This window comes from Lithobates pipiens, unplaced genomic scaffold (assembly GCF_037356315.1).
Source record: "Lithobates pipiens isolate NorthernLeopardFrog02 unplaced genomic scaffold, aLitPip1_a1.2 Scaffold_22, whole genome shotgun sequence".
Lineage (NCBI taxonomy): Eukaryota > Metazoa > Chordata > Amphibia > Anura > Ranidae > Lithobates > Lithobates pipiens.
Genome location: NW_027507784.1, coordinates 251,326,675 through 251,339,990, shown reverse-complemented (window position 1 = coordinate 251,339,990; position 13,316 = coordinate 251,326,675). Strand labels below are relative to the sequence as shown.

Genomic DNA, 13,316 nt, shown 5'->3' with positions numbered 1-13,316 from the left:
GTATTTAAACTAGGATTGAGGGGGGAGGGTGAACTAGAATTCAATCGGATAGACATATCAGTTAGGAATCAGACTATAATGGAGGGTGGAATGGGGATAGATGGAGGGAGGGTTATGCCAGGTGACAAGAAGATTCCCATGTTGCAAACAACCATGAGGCCGCGTACACACGCGCGGACTGTTCGCCCAACTTTGTCCGTCAAACAGTTTCGGCAAACAGTCCGCTCAAAATTAGCATGGACGGACATGGCCACACACGACGGACGAACAGTTTGCTGAAACCGTGCGCGATGACGTGAACGGCACGTACGACGGGACGAAAAATATGACGTCCTATACACTGCATTATAACTTTCGGCATGTAAATCCTTTCTGAGCATGCGCGGAACTTAGTTTGACGAACAAGCCTACACACGAGCGGACTGTTCGCTGAAACAAGGTTTCAGCGGACAGTTTTTCGGAAATTCCGTAAAACCTTGTTCGTCAAACTGTCCGCTGAAACTGTCCGCTGAAAGCCCACACACGAGCGGACTGTCCGCCCAAACACTGTTCAGCGGACAAAGTTGGGCGAACAGTCCGCCCGTGTGTACGCGGCCTCAGAAATGATAGTGCTATTTGTACTACTGAAAAAGATATGCAAAACACAAGAGCAAAATGTAATAATGCATTAAAGTGTTTGTTGACCAATGCCAGAGGTCTGCCAAGCAAAATAGGTGAGTTGGAAGCCCTGGTGCATGAGGAGAGCTAGCATTTAATCAATATTGCTGAATATTGCCTATTAGTATTCTTGGCTATGAACTCTTTCGGAGAGACAGAGTAAAAAGGAAAGGTGGCAATGTCTATCTCTATGTGAGAAGGGCTCTCAAAGCGAGTGTGAAAGAGGACCTAGTGGATGGGGAGTGTGATGTGGCGAAAGCATTATTGGTGAAACTGCATATAGATATGTGTAGTTCAAAGTTAATCATTGAAGTTTGTTATGGGCCATACAATGTTTATGAGGAGGTGGAGCAGCTCCTTGCACAGACAGAAAGGGCTGGGACACTGATAACATGTTTTAACTACCCGGAATTAATGGCACTGCTGGAACAGTTAAAGGGCAAAAATGTATAAACCCATTACAGGACAATCTTATGGTACAATTCATAGAGGCAACAAACTAGGAATGATGCTCTTTTGGACTTGGTAATCTCAAACCATGCAGAGCTTATTACTAATGTTAATATAAAGGAACATCTGGGTAGCAGTGATCACAGCATGATTTAATTTAACCACTTAACCCCCGGACCATTTTGCTGGCTTAAGACTAGAGCACTTTTTGCGATTCGGCACTGCGCCGCTTTAACTGACAATTGCGCGGTCGTGCCTCTTGGCTCCCAAACAAAATTGATGTCCTTTTTTTCCCACAAATAGAGCTTTCTTTTGGTTGTATTTGATCACCTGTGCGGCTTTAATTTTTTATGCTATAAATAAAAAAAGAGACAATTTTGAAAAAAACGCATTATTTTTTACTTTTTGCTATAATAAATATCCCTAAAAAATATATAAAAAAAAATTTTCCTCAGTTTAGGCCGATACGTGTTCTTCTACAGATTTTTGGTAAAAAAAACGCAATAAGCGATTATTGATTGGTTGGCGCAAAAGTTATAGCATTTACAAAATAGGGGATAGTTTTATGCCATTTTTATTAATCATTTTTTTTTACTAGTAATGGCGGCGATCAGCAATTTTTAATGTGACTGCGACATTATGGCGGGCACATCGGACATTTTTGATTTTTGACACATTTTTGGGACCATTGTCATTTATACAGCAATCAGTGCTATACAAATGCACTGATTTCTGTGTAAATGACACTGGCAGTGAAGGGGTTAGCCAGGAGGTGGCAGTGTAGGGTTTAAGTGTGTCCTAGGGGCGTGTTTCTAACTGTGTGGGGCGTGGCTGTGTTTTACAGATCACTGATCTCTTCTCCAATCACAGGGAGCAGAGATCAGTGTCACTTGTTGCTAGGCAGAAGGGGGAGATGCTGTTTACATCGGCATCTCCCCGTTCTTCCTTCCCGTGAGACTATCACAGGTATCCCCACGGCGATCGAGTCCGCGGGACCCTCGGTCGGACTCACAGGGGTCCTGACTGGCATGCGCGCTGCCAGCGGCGCAAACGTGATGGCACGGCGGCAAATTCAAAGGGACGTACCTGTGCGCCCATTTGCCTGTCCGTGCCATTCTGCCAAAGTACATCATCGTGCGCCGGTCAGGAATCAGTTAATATTAGCTGTAAGCAACATACATATAAAGATAATATAAAGATAAATACCCTTAACTTTAGAAGAGCAAATTTTCCAAGGATGAGGGCTGCTCTCCAAGACTTAGACTGGGAGGAATTATTGGCATTGAAAAGCTATAAATAATAAGAAAAGAGCTTTTAAAAATATAAAAATAAAGGAAAACTATCATCATTACAATTTTACAAATAATATAACAGAATATGTAAAAAGGAAATCAAGGAGGCAAAAATTCAAAATGATTGCAAAAGATAGTAGGACAAAGCCCCAAAAATTCTTCAAATATATTAATATTAAAAAGGTCCGGTCTGTTCATCTAGGCCCTTTACGAAGTAATATAGAGTGGGTGACTGGTGTTGTAGAGTATGATTGCAGGGTGTATCTTCAACATCCCTTTTCAACAGCTAAGGCTTAATCTGTTAAACCCATCTTCTTTGTAAGCCTTGAATGTCTTTCAGTGGTCAGGGGCTTTGTAAGGATATCTGCTGTCATATCCTCGGTTGGGCAATAATGTAACTCAAGAAGACCTTGCTCTTGAAGATACCTAAGAAAGTGGAACTTCACATCAATGTGCTTGGTTCTTGAATTAACTCCTTCCATGTGCACAAGTACAAGGCATCCTTGATTGTCCTCATAGATTTCTGTTGGTCGCAACTGTGGTTGACCCAAGTCTTTTAATAGCTGTCTCAGCCATATAACTTCTTGGCTTGCCTGCAGCAACGTATTCTGCTTCAGTAGATGATGTAAAAAGTGAGTGTAATGGGTAGAAATGTAATGTAAATGTAGTAGAAACTCTACATACTCACAGGGGCGTTTCTTAATGAATAGCAAAGTCTTTGTGTTATATGTGAATCAGTAACCCTTCTCCAAAGGGGTGTGTATAGCGGAGATATGTATTTCTTCATCAAAGGCATTTCAAACGTACTTTCAGCAGTAGAAATTGAAGAATCCTTCGTCCGTTCAATAGTTGGTTTATTGTTCAGAAAGAGATAAGCTAAGACAAGATTGACATCTGGTAACATATGGCATGGTGATGGCTTCTAAGGTGGTACTTCTGGTGTTACATTTTCAAAGTATAGCGTCCTTCTCTTCCCACCGATCTCCTGTTGTGTGACCTTCAGAAACCATCACTTACCACCGAACATATAACTTACATATATTTTCAGAAACTTTTAGCACTTAAAATATTAATTACCTCAAAAACTTCTAACAGATGACAGTGTAACAGAGAGTTGCTTTTTACTAGTCCAACTGATGGCACCTCCTGACAGAAAAAATAAGTAGCCACTGGTAGATTTTCTGTCACTGGTGTCTCCTGCCCAGTCAGCATCCACATATCCTGTTGCTTTCATCACTTACTGGTAACTTTAACTTGTAGTGCGTAGTCCCTTTAAGATAGCGAATGATTCGCTTTACAGCATTCCAGTCCCTTTTATTTGACATCGAAACCTTTCTGCATAGAATTCCGACAGTTGCTGCAATGTCCGGCCTTGTAGCAGTGGTAAGGTTCAGCAATTTTCCTATCGCTTTCCTGTATTGAGTATTAGTAGGTAATGAGTTATCTTGACAACTCATCTCCTTTAGGTAGTTGGTTTCCATGGGAGACTTTACTGGTTTGGCGTCTTCCATTCCAAATGTTTCAATTATTTCTTGTATTTTGTGTCTTTGGTTCAAAAGAAAGCTACCATCTTCCTCTCTCTCGATCTGGATACTGAGGTAATTCTTTATGTTGTCAAGATCTTTGGTGTCGGGGGGCGTGGCGACAGAGCTCCATGGCGGGCGTGTAGAAGGAGAGCTCTGTTAGCCCGCCGAAATCCGACCACATCCGACTCCACCGCGCACATCAGCGGACGCCACCGACACCCACGAATAGCTCGGCCGGCGGTGCATCTAACAAAGATGGGTCGAAGGCGCAAGCTCGTACCACAACCGAGTAAACTCGATTCTTATTTTGCCTCAGACCAGAACAGGCCGCAACAACATGGCGGAGACGTGCGCGCACAACAGCCACGTCATTCGTCCAGACGAACACCGCACGATCGCCAGCTACCTTCCGGAACCTCCGAACCAGCTATCTTCCACAGCGGATCCTCCTCGGAAGCCCCGAGTCCCTCCACGCACAGTCCGGCCAAAACTAGGCCACGGAGAGTCTCTCCAGCTAGGCCGCAAGTCGCGCCAGAACCTGAAATGGAGGTAAGCGGGCCACAATCACACACAAACCCACAGGAAGATTCCAGAGGGGACCCTATCTCAGATTTCCCCACTACAGATGCGCCAGTGTCAGAGAACACCCTAAAGGACATGTTATTGTCATTGCGGGCATCACTCAACTCTGACATGATGAGGAGTATTAGCAGCTGCCACAAAGAAGTAAAGGCAATGGGTGCCAGAGTACACAGAGTGGAACAGAAGATGGGGGAATATACATCTTCCTATAATGTCATGGTGGAAGCGCATGCGGCCCAAGGGGACGATATACAGTGGATAAAGGATAAAATCGCAGACCTTGAGGATAGATCCAGAAGGAACAACCTCAAGCTGCGGGGTATTCCTGAATCTATCCCACCTACCCAGCTCCTACAGTATGCCCAAGCTATGTTTTCTACCCTGGTGCCAGAATTGACAGTGCAAGACCTTATAGTTAGGGATGAGCTTCGTGTTCGAGTCGAAAATACGTTTGACTTGAACATCGGCTGTTCGCCCGTTCGGCGAATTCCGAACGTTATGGGCCGTTCGCGGCAAATTCGTGTGGCGCCCACGGCCCACAATGCACTGCGTCATCGCAGTGCATTGCTGGCTCATGATTGACCAAGCATGCACTGTGACCCCGCATGCTTGGCTAATCACAGCGCCAGCAGCGAGGAGAGCCATGATTGGCCACAGGCAGGATGCCTGTGGCCAATCATAGCTCAGGCTGTGTAGTACACGCCCCACACTATATAAGGCCGCCAGCGCGGCGGCCTAGTGTAGTGTGTTGGCACCTGAAGCAGTTAGTGGGTGTTCTGTGTACCTTCAACACAGTACACACTGATCGTTATCGGCCGATTTTCGATCTTACTCTTCTGTAGTGGTTGTTGTCTGCTTGCCCTGACCGCAGTATACACCGCTATATTCACCTCACCTATATAGCTAGTGATCTATCTTTTATAATAGAGCTTGCAGTCAGTAGTGTTAGGAGCTTGTGCGTGCTGTCTGCGTGCTCTGTACCCAGTACACACCGCTATATCCACCTACATAGCTCTTCTCTATGTGAGCCCACTTGCCATCTGCAGGAGTTATTGGAAGTTGTGTGTGCCTCCAGCACAGCACAGTATACATCTGTATATACCCCTTTATCTCTGGTGTTCTATAATAAAGGCATCTGCAGGAGTTAGTGGGTTTTTTGTGCCTCCAGCACAATATACACCTGTATCTACCCTTTATTGCTGTTCTCTAATAGAGCCATCTGCAGGGCTTAGTGGGTGTTGTGTGACTCAATTACAGTATACCCCTTTATCTCTGGTGTTCTATAATGAAGGCATCTGCTGGAGTTAGTGGGTGTTGTGTGACTCCAGCACAATATACACCTGTATCTACCCTTTATTGCTGTTCTCTAATAGAGCCATCTGCAGGGCTTAGTGGGTGTTGTGTGACTCCATTACACTGCTGTTTTACCCAACTCCCTTCAGGCCATTACCATGTCTGGAAGGCCAGCAAGGAGAGGCAGACAGGCGCGAGCCAATAAAAGAGGGCAAGCAGGCTCTGTGTCTAGAGACAACAGTGCTGGTCGTGGACGCGGTGCATTGTCCTCAGCACGTGGCCATGGGACACGCTTGTCCTTCTTTTCGGCAGCTGGACATGTTCAACCGCAACATGCCAACGACTTGGTAGAGTGGATGACCAAGCCCTCTTCATCCTCCTCATCCTCTCTCACCCAGTCTCAGGGTACTAGCAAAGCAGCTGCCAACGCATCGTCTTCCCTCCTCTCAATGTCATCATCAGTGACTCCTTCCCTAGACCCACCACGTCCTCCGGAGGAGTCTCCTGAACTCTTTGAGCACAGTGTTGGGTACATGCTCCAGGAGGATGCCCAGTGTTTTGTAGCCTTTGATGATGACACTCAGCTAGAGGAAGGCAGTAGCGTGAATGCAGAGAGAGGGGATGCTCAAGAAGGACAGCAATCTGGCAGTCATGTTCCACAAGCTGCAGCATATTGCCAGGTTTGCTACAGCGATGAAGAGGGAGGGGATGATGAGGGCACTGACTCCACGTGGGTGCCTGGTAGGAGAGAGGAGGAGGAGGAGGCACATGTCCAACGAGGCAGGATGCCCTCCGGGGGCCAGCTTAGGGGCAGCACACCGACTGAATCACACCGCAGAGCTCCGCTTGTGCAAGGCGCTGCCTCTGCGTGTTATTCTAAAAGTTCTTTGGTGTGGGCCTTTTTTGAGACGAGTGCATCAGATCGCACCGCTGCTATTTGCAACATGTGTCTCAAGCGTATCTCGCGTGGCCAAAACATCAGCCGCTTGGGCACCACATGCTTGACCAGACATATGTTGACCTGTCATGCAGCTCGTTGGCAAGCGTACCTCAAAGACCCACACCAAAGAACAAAGCGGACCTCTCCTTGCTCCTCATCAGCTGGCATCTCCAACCCCACTAGACCTTCAGTCCATTCTGAAACCTGCTCTGAGAGGAATGAAGGTGTAGAATTAGGTGTGTCACAGCCAAGTGCTTCCGGGCACTCTGCTAGCAGTACACCCACGTCCGATTATAGCAGGCAAATGTCCCTGCCCCAGCTGCTGGAGCGGCAAAAGAAGTTCACTCCCAGCCATCCACATGCCCAGCGGTTGAATGCTAGCTTGGCTAAATTGCTAGCACTTCAACTGCTGCCTTTTCAGTTGGTAGACTCGGCCCCCTTCCGTGAGTTTGTACAATGTGCGGTTCCTCAGTGGCAGGTCCCCAAACGCCACTTTTTCTCACGGAAGGCGATTCCGGCTCTCTACCGGCATGTGGAAGGCAATGCCCTTGCCTCGCTGGACAGGGCGGTCAGCGGTAAGGTGCATATTACTGCTGACTCATGGTCCACCAGGCATGGACAGGGACGTTACCTGTCTTTCACAGCCCATTGGGTCACTCTTCTGGCAGCTGGGAAGGATGCAGGACAAGGTGCAGTAGTGTTGGAGGTTGTTCCGCCACCACGCCTACAAAATGCTACTATTGGTTGTGACACACCTCTCTCCTCCACCCCCTCCTCTTTTTCTTCCTCCATGGCCTCTTCCAGTGCTCTGTCCTCAGAACCAGCGGTGCTCCGTAGGCGTTCCAGGGGCTACGCAAGTACGCAGGCAAAACGATGCCATGCCGTGCTTGCGCTGGTTTGTTTGGGGGACAGGAGCCACACTGGGGCGGATGTTTTGTCAGCTCTGCAGGGGCAGGCCGAGAGGTGGTTGACGCCACACCAGCTTAAGCCAGGAATGGTGGTTTGTGACAATGGCACCAACCTCCTCTCCGCCCTCCGACAGGGACAACTGACCCATGTGCCCTGTGTAGCTCACGTCCTTAACCTGGTGGTGCAGCGGTTCTTGGGCAGGTACCCCGGCTTACAGGATGTCCTGAAGCAGGCCAGGAAAATCTGTGTGCATTTCCGCCAATCATTTAATGCCTGTGCTCGGCTGGCTGAGCTCCAAAAGGAGTTGAACCTGCCCAAGAACCGCCTTATATGTGACATGCCCACCAGGTGGAACTCAACGTTGGCCATGCTGCAGCGGCTGCACACGCAGCAGAGGGCCATCAATGAGTACCTGTGCGACTACGGCACCAGGACAGGGTCAGGGGAGCTCGGTTTTTTCTCACCACGCCAGTGGGGCATGATCAGGGATGCATGCACTGTCCTGTCACCGTTTGAGGAGGCCACAAGGATGGTGAGCAGTGCCAGTGCATGCATCAGTGACACTGTACCTCTTGTCCACCTCTTGGAGCATACGCTGCGTGGAATAATGGACAGGGCACTTGAGGCAGAACAGAGGCAGGAAGAGGAGGACTTCCTTGCCTCTCAAGGCCCCCTTTATCCAGACAGTGTTCCTGCTGTGCCACCCATCACACAGGAAGAGGATGAGGAGGAGGAAGAGGAGGAGGAGGATGATTGTGTCAGCATGGAGGTGGAGGCTGGCACTCATCATCAGCAGCAGCAGTCTTGTAGGGATGATTTACAGTCCCAAGAAACACGTGGACTTGTACGTGGCTGGGAGGAGGTAGCTGCGGACCATGTTGCCCTTAGTGACCAAGAGGACTCCGGACCGAATGCCTCAGCTAACCTATGCTGCATGGCCTCCCTGATCCTGCAAAGCCTGCGGAAGGATCCTCGTATTCTTCGGATCAAGGAGAAGGGATCATTACTGGCTGGCAACTCTCCTTGATCCACGGTACAAGGGTAAGGTTGCGGACCTTATCTTGCAGTCGCAGAGGGAGCACAGGATGAGACATCTCCGGGAGGCCTTGCAGAAAGGTCTGTGCAATGCGTTCCCAGAGACTGGGAGGTTACAAACTCCTGTTCCTGGACAACGTGTTGCTGAGGCTTCAGTCAGTCACAGAAGGAGCGGTGGAGAAGGTGGCCGTCTGACCAATGCGTTCAGACAATTTTTTAGTCTGCAGCCCCAAGGTATGATCGGTTGCAGCAACCGTCGCCAGCGTCTGATTTACATGGTGCAGGAATTAGCCCTGCTGCAAAGCATTGCATCAAAAATTGTAATTAAACGCCCCTGTTAAACAGGGGCAGAAAAATTGGGCTGATGGCATCACCCAGAACCAGAAATGTTCTTCCAACATATCAGCGGAGGAGGAAGAGGATAGACAATCAACATAGCAGGACAGTCACTCAGCATCAGCATAGGCAGTCTTGAAGGGATGTGATATTTCAAAAAAAAATATTCGGTTACATCAGCTTCAGGTGCTTGGTAGCTGTGGGTAATCCAAGACTGATTCATCTTGATAAAGGTCAGTCGATCAACTGATTCGGTGGACAGGCGCACCCTGTGATCGGTAACAAAGCCACCAGCAGCACTGAAGGTGCGTTCCGAAAGAACGCTGGATGCAGGACAGGCCAGTAGCTCAATTGCATACTGTGCAAGCTCTGGCCAGTGATCCATCCTCAAGACCCAGTAAGCCAGAGGATTTTCGGTGGGAAAGGTGTCCAAGTCTGACCTTGCCCCTAGGTATTCCTGTAAATCAGACGCTGGCGATGGTTGCTGGAACCGATCATACCTTGGGGCTGCGGACTAAAAAATTGTCTGAAAGCATCAAACGGCCACCTTCTCCACCGCTCCTTCTGACCGATGCCTCAGCAACACGTTGTCCAGGACCAGGAGTTTGTAACCTCCCAGTCTCTGGGAACGCGTTGCACAGACCTTTCTGCAAGGCCTCCCGGAGATGAAAACTAGAGTATATGGGAGAGGTTGCAGTGTGGTGGCACCAGCACCAGTGCCTAAGGCCCAAGTTTTCTGCCCCTGTTTAAAAGGGGCGTTTAAGTACAATTTTTGATGCAATGCTTTGCAGCAGGGCTAATTCCTGCAATAAAACTAGAGTATATGGGAGAGGTTGCAGTGTGGTGGCACCAGCACCAGTGCCTAAGGCCCAATTTTTCTGCCCCTGTTTAACAGGGGCGTTTAAGTACAATTTTTGATGCAATGCTTTGCAGCAGGGCTAATTCCTGCAATAAAACTAGAGTATATGGGAGAGGTTGCAGTGTGGTGGCACCAGCACCAGTGCCTAAAGCCCAATTTTTCTGCCCCTGTTTAACAGGGGCGTTTAATTACAATTTTTGATGCAATGCTCTGCAGCAGGGCTAATTCCTGCAATAAAACTAGAGTATATGGGAGAGGTTGCAGTGTCGTGGCACCAGCACCAGTGCCTAAGGCCCAATTTTTCTGCCCCTGTTTAACAGGGACATGTAATTACAATTCTTGATATAATATTTCACAGGAGGGCCCGTTCCTGTGCCCACCCAGAGTAACTGTGAGGACTTATAGTGTTGTGGCACCAGCACCACAACCACCAAAGGTCAATTTTTCTACCACTGTTCAACAATGGCATGTAATTACAATTCTTGATATAATCGTTCACAGCAGGGCGCTCCAGCGCCCAGCAAGAGTCACTTTGAGGGCTTACAATGTTGTGGCAAAACCAACACCTTGTTCCGCCATTTCTGCAGAGCATATAGGGCAGGCCCCTACTTTCAAACATCCAACTTACAAACATCTCCTACTTGCAAACAGAAGGAGACAACAGCAAGTGGGATGAAAAAAGATGTACGACAAAACAAATTATACAGGGGTGATAACCCTTCCCTATGTTTTCCAAAAAGCTTACAAATAGTTTTTTGGACTGGAGCTACACTTTAAAAATGTACCAGTTGAAAATTACAAACAGATTCAACTTAACACAACAAACCTACACAGTCCCTGTCTTGTTTGCACCACCTGTATACTGCTGTTCTGAGTATATAGGACCTGGGCGCATTTCCTTTTTTTAATATGGGTACGGGGTTCCCCTTAATATGCGTACAAGACCCAAAGGGGCTGGTAATGGGCAGGGAGGGCTACCCAATGCCATTTTTCTCAATGATTTTCAACCATATTGCAGGAACCAGATATAACATTAAAACTGCAAGCAGTTTTCAATGATGTTATTTCTGTTTAATGTCATTTTGTGCAGGGACTGTTCTAAACACGGGAAACACGTGGCACTTCACAGGCATACTACAGACACCCCCCAGGCACCATATTTAAAGGAATATTTCAAAATCAGTGCTCCCGCCAAAACGGACATTTTTAAAAACATTTTAGGCATTGACCCATGTCCCCTGGGGCAGGAGCCAGGTCCCCAAACCCTTTTTAGGACAGTATCTTGCATATTAGCCGTTAAAATTAGCACTTTTAATTTCGAACGATCGAGTCACATAGACTTCAATGGGGTTCTAAAGTTCGTTCGAATTTGCGGGGGGTGTTCGGCTCATCCCTACTTATAGTGGACAGAATTCACAGAGTACCCAAACCCTCCTTTCTTCCGATAGAAACACCAAGAGATGTCCTCTTAAGGGTTCACTGTTACCACATTAAGGAAAAAATACTGCTGGCATCCCGTAATCTGGATAATATACCCCCGCAATACGCAGACATCAGGATGCTGCCGGACTTGTCCAGGCATACCTCACAGCGCCGGAGAAACCTGGCATCTCTCACTAAAGCACCGAGAAATCATGACATCCCTCATAAGGCCTCATGCACACGAGACGCAGTTAAACGCGCATTCAGATGCAGTTGGACAGTTTTTTCAACTGCCCCTGAACTCATTCAATGTTATCCTATGTGTCCATGCACACAGTCTCGTTTTTTTCCGTTTTTATGCAGTTGCGTTTAATCTCGTTTTTCCAGAAGCAAAAAAATGCGTTCAGAAGCAAAAATGTCCACGTTTCAGACGCAAAACCCGGCAAAATGCCGCTACCGCGTTTAGCCGCGTTTGCGTTTATATGCGTTTTTAAAGGTGACCTTTTTTTTTACATTAAAAATCTCAAAAATGATTGCAAATGATGAAAAAACATTAAAAAAATATTTTAAACAATTGCAATTGCAAGTGGACAATCCACAACTTGTGGCAAGTGACATGGCAGGTGGCAAGTGACGTGGCAAGTGGACAATCCACAACTTGTGGCAAGTGACATGGCAGGTGGCAAGTGATGTGGCAAGTGGACAATCCACAACTTGTGGCAAGTGACGTGGCAAGTGACGTGGAAAGTGGACAATCCACAACTTGTGGCAGGTGACGTGGCAAGTGACCTGGCAGGTGACGCGGCAAGTGACCTGGCAGGTGACGTGGCAAGTGGAAAATCAACAACTTGTGGCAGGTGACTGGCATGTGACGTGGCAAGTGGACAATCCATAACTTGTGGCAGGTGACGTGGCAAGTGACGTGGCAAGTGGACAATCCACTTGTGGCAGGGGACGTGGCAAGTGACGTGGCAAGTGGACAATCCACTTGTGGCAGGGGATGTGGCAAGTGACATGGTGAGTGGACAATCCACAACTTGTGGCAAGTGACGTGGCAAGTGGACAATCCACAACTTGTGGCAGGTGATGTGGCAAGTGATGTGGCAAGTGGACAATCCACTTGTGGCAGGTGACGTGGCAGGGGACGTGGCAAGGGACGTGGCAAGTGGACAATCCACAACTTGTGGCAGGTGACGTGGAAAGTGATGTGGCAAGTGGACAATCCACAACTTGTGGCAGGTGATGTGGCTGGTGACGTGACAAGTGGACAATCCACAACTTGTGGCAGGTGGCATGGCAGGTGACGTGGAAAGTGGACAATCCACATCTTGTGGCAAGTGACGTGGCAGGTGATGTGGCAAGTGACGTGGCAAGTAGACAATCTACAACTTGTGGCAGGTGATGTGGCAAGTGACGTGGCAGGTGATGTGGCAAGTCACGTGGCAAGTGGACAATCCACAACTTGTGGCAGGTGATGTGGCTGGTGACGTGGCAAGTGGACAATCCACAGCTTGTGGCAGGTGATGTGGCAAGTGATGTGGCAAGTGGACAATCCACTTGTGGCAGGTGACGTGGCAGGGGACGTGGCAAGGGACTTGGCAAGTGGACAATCCACAACTTGTGGCAGGTGACGTGGCAGGTGACGTGGAAAGTGATGTGGCAAGTGGACAATCCACAACTTGTGGCAGGTGATGTGGCTGGTGACGTGGCAAGTGGACAATCCACATCTTGTGGCAGGTGACGTGGCAGGTGACGTGGAAAGTGGTGTGGCAAGTGGACAATCCACAACTTGTGGCAGGTGACGTGGCAGGTGACGTGGAAAGTGATGTGGCAAGTGGACAATCCACAACTTGTGGCAGGTGATGTGGCTGGTGACGTGACAAGTGGACAATCCACAACTTGTGGCAGGTGGCATGGCAGGTGACGTGGAAAGTGGACAATCCACATCTTGTGGCAAGTGACGTGGCAGGTGATGTGGCAAGTGACGTGGCAAGTAGACAATCCACAACTTGTGG

At 48.2% G+C, this 13,316-nt stretch overlaps 1 pseudogene; it reads right to left on the bottom strand.

The window, feature by feature from the left end:
• Positions 1-2,841: 2,841 nt before the first annotated feature.
• On the bottom strand, positions 2,842-3,910 carry LOC143925719 (uncharacterized; annotated as a pseudogene).
• Positions 3,911-13,316: the final 9,406 nt, after the last annotated feature.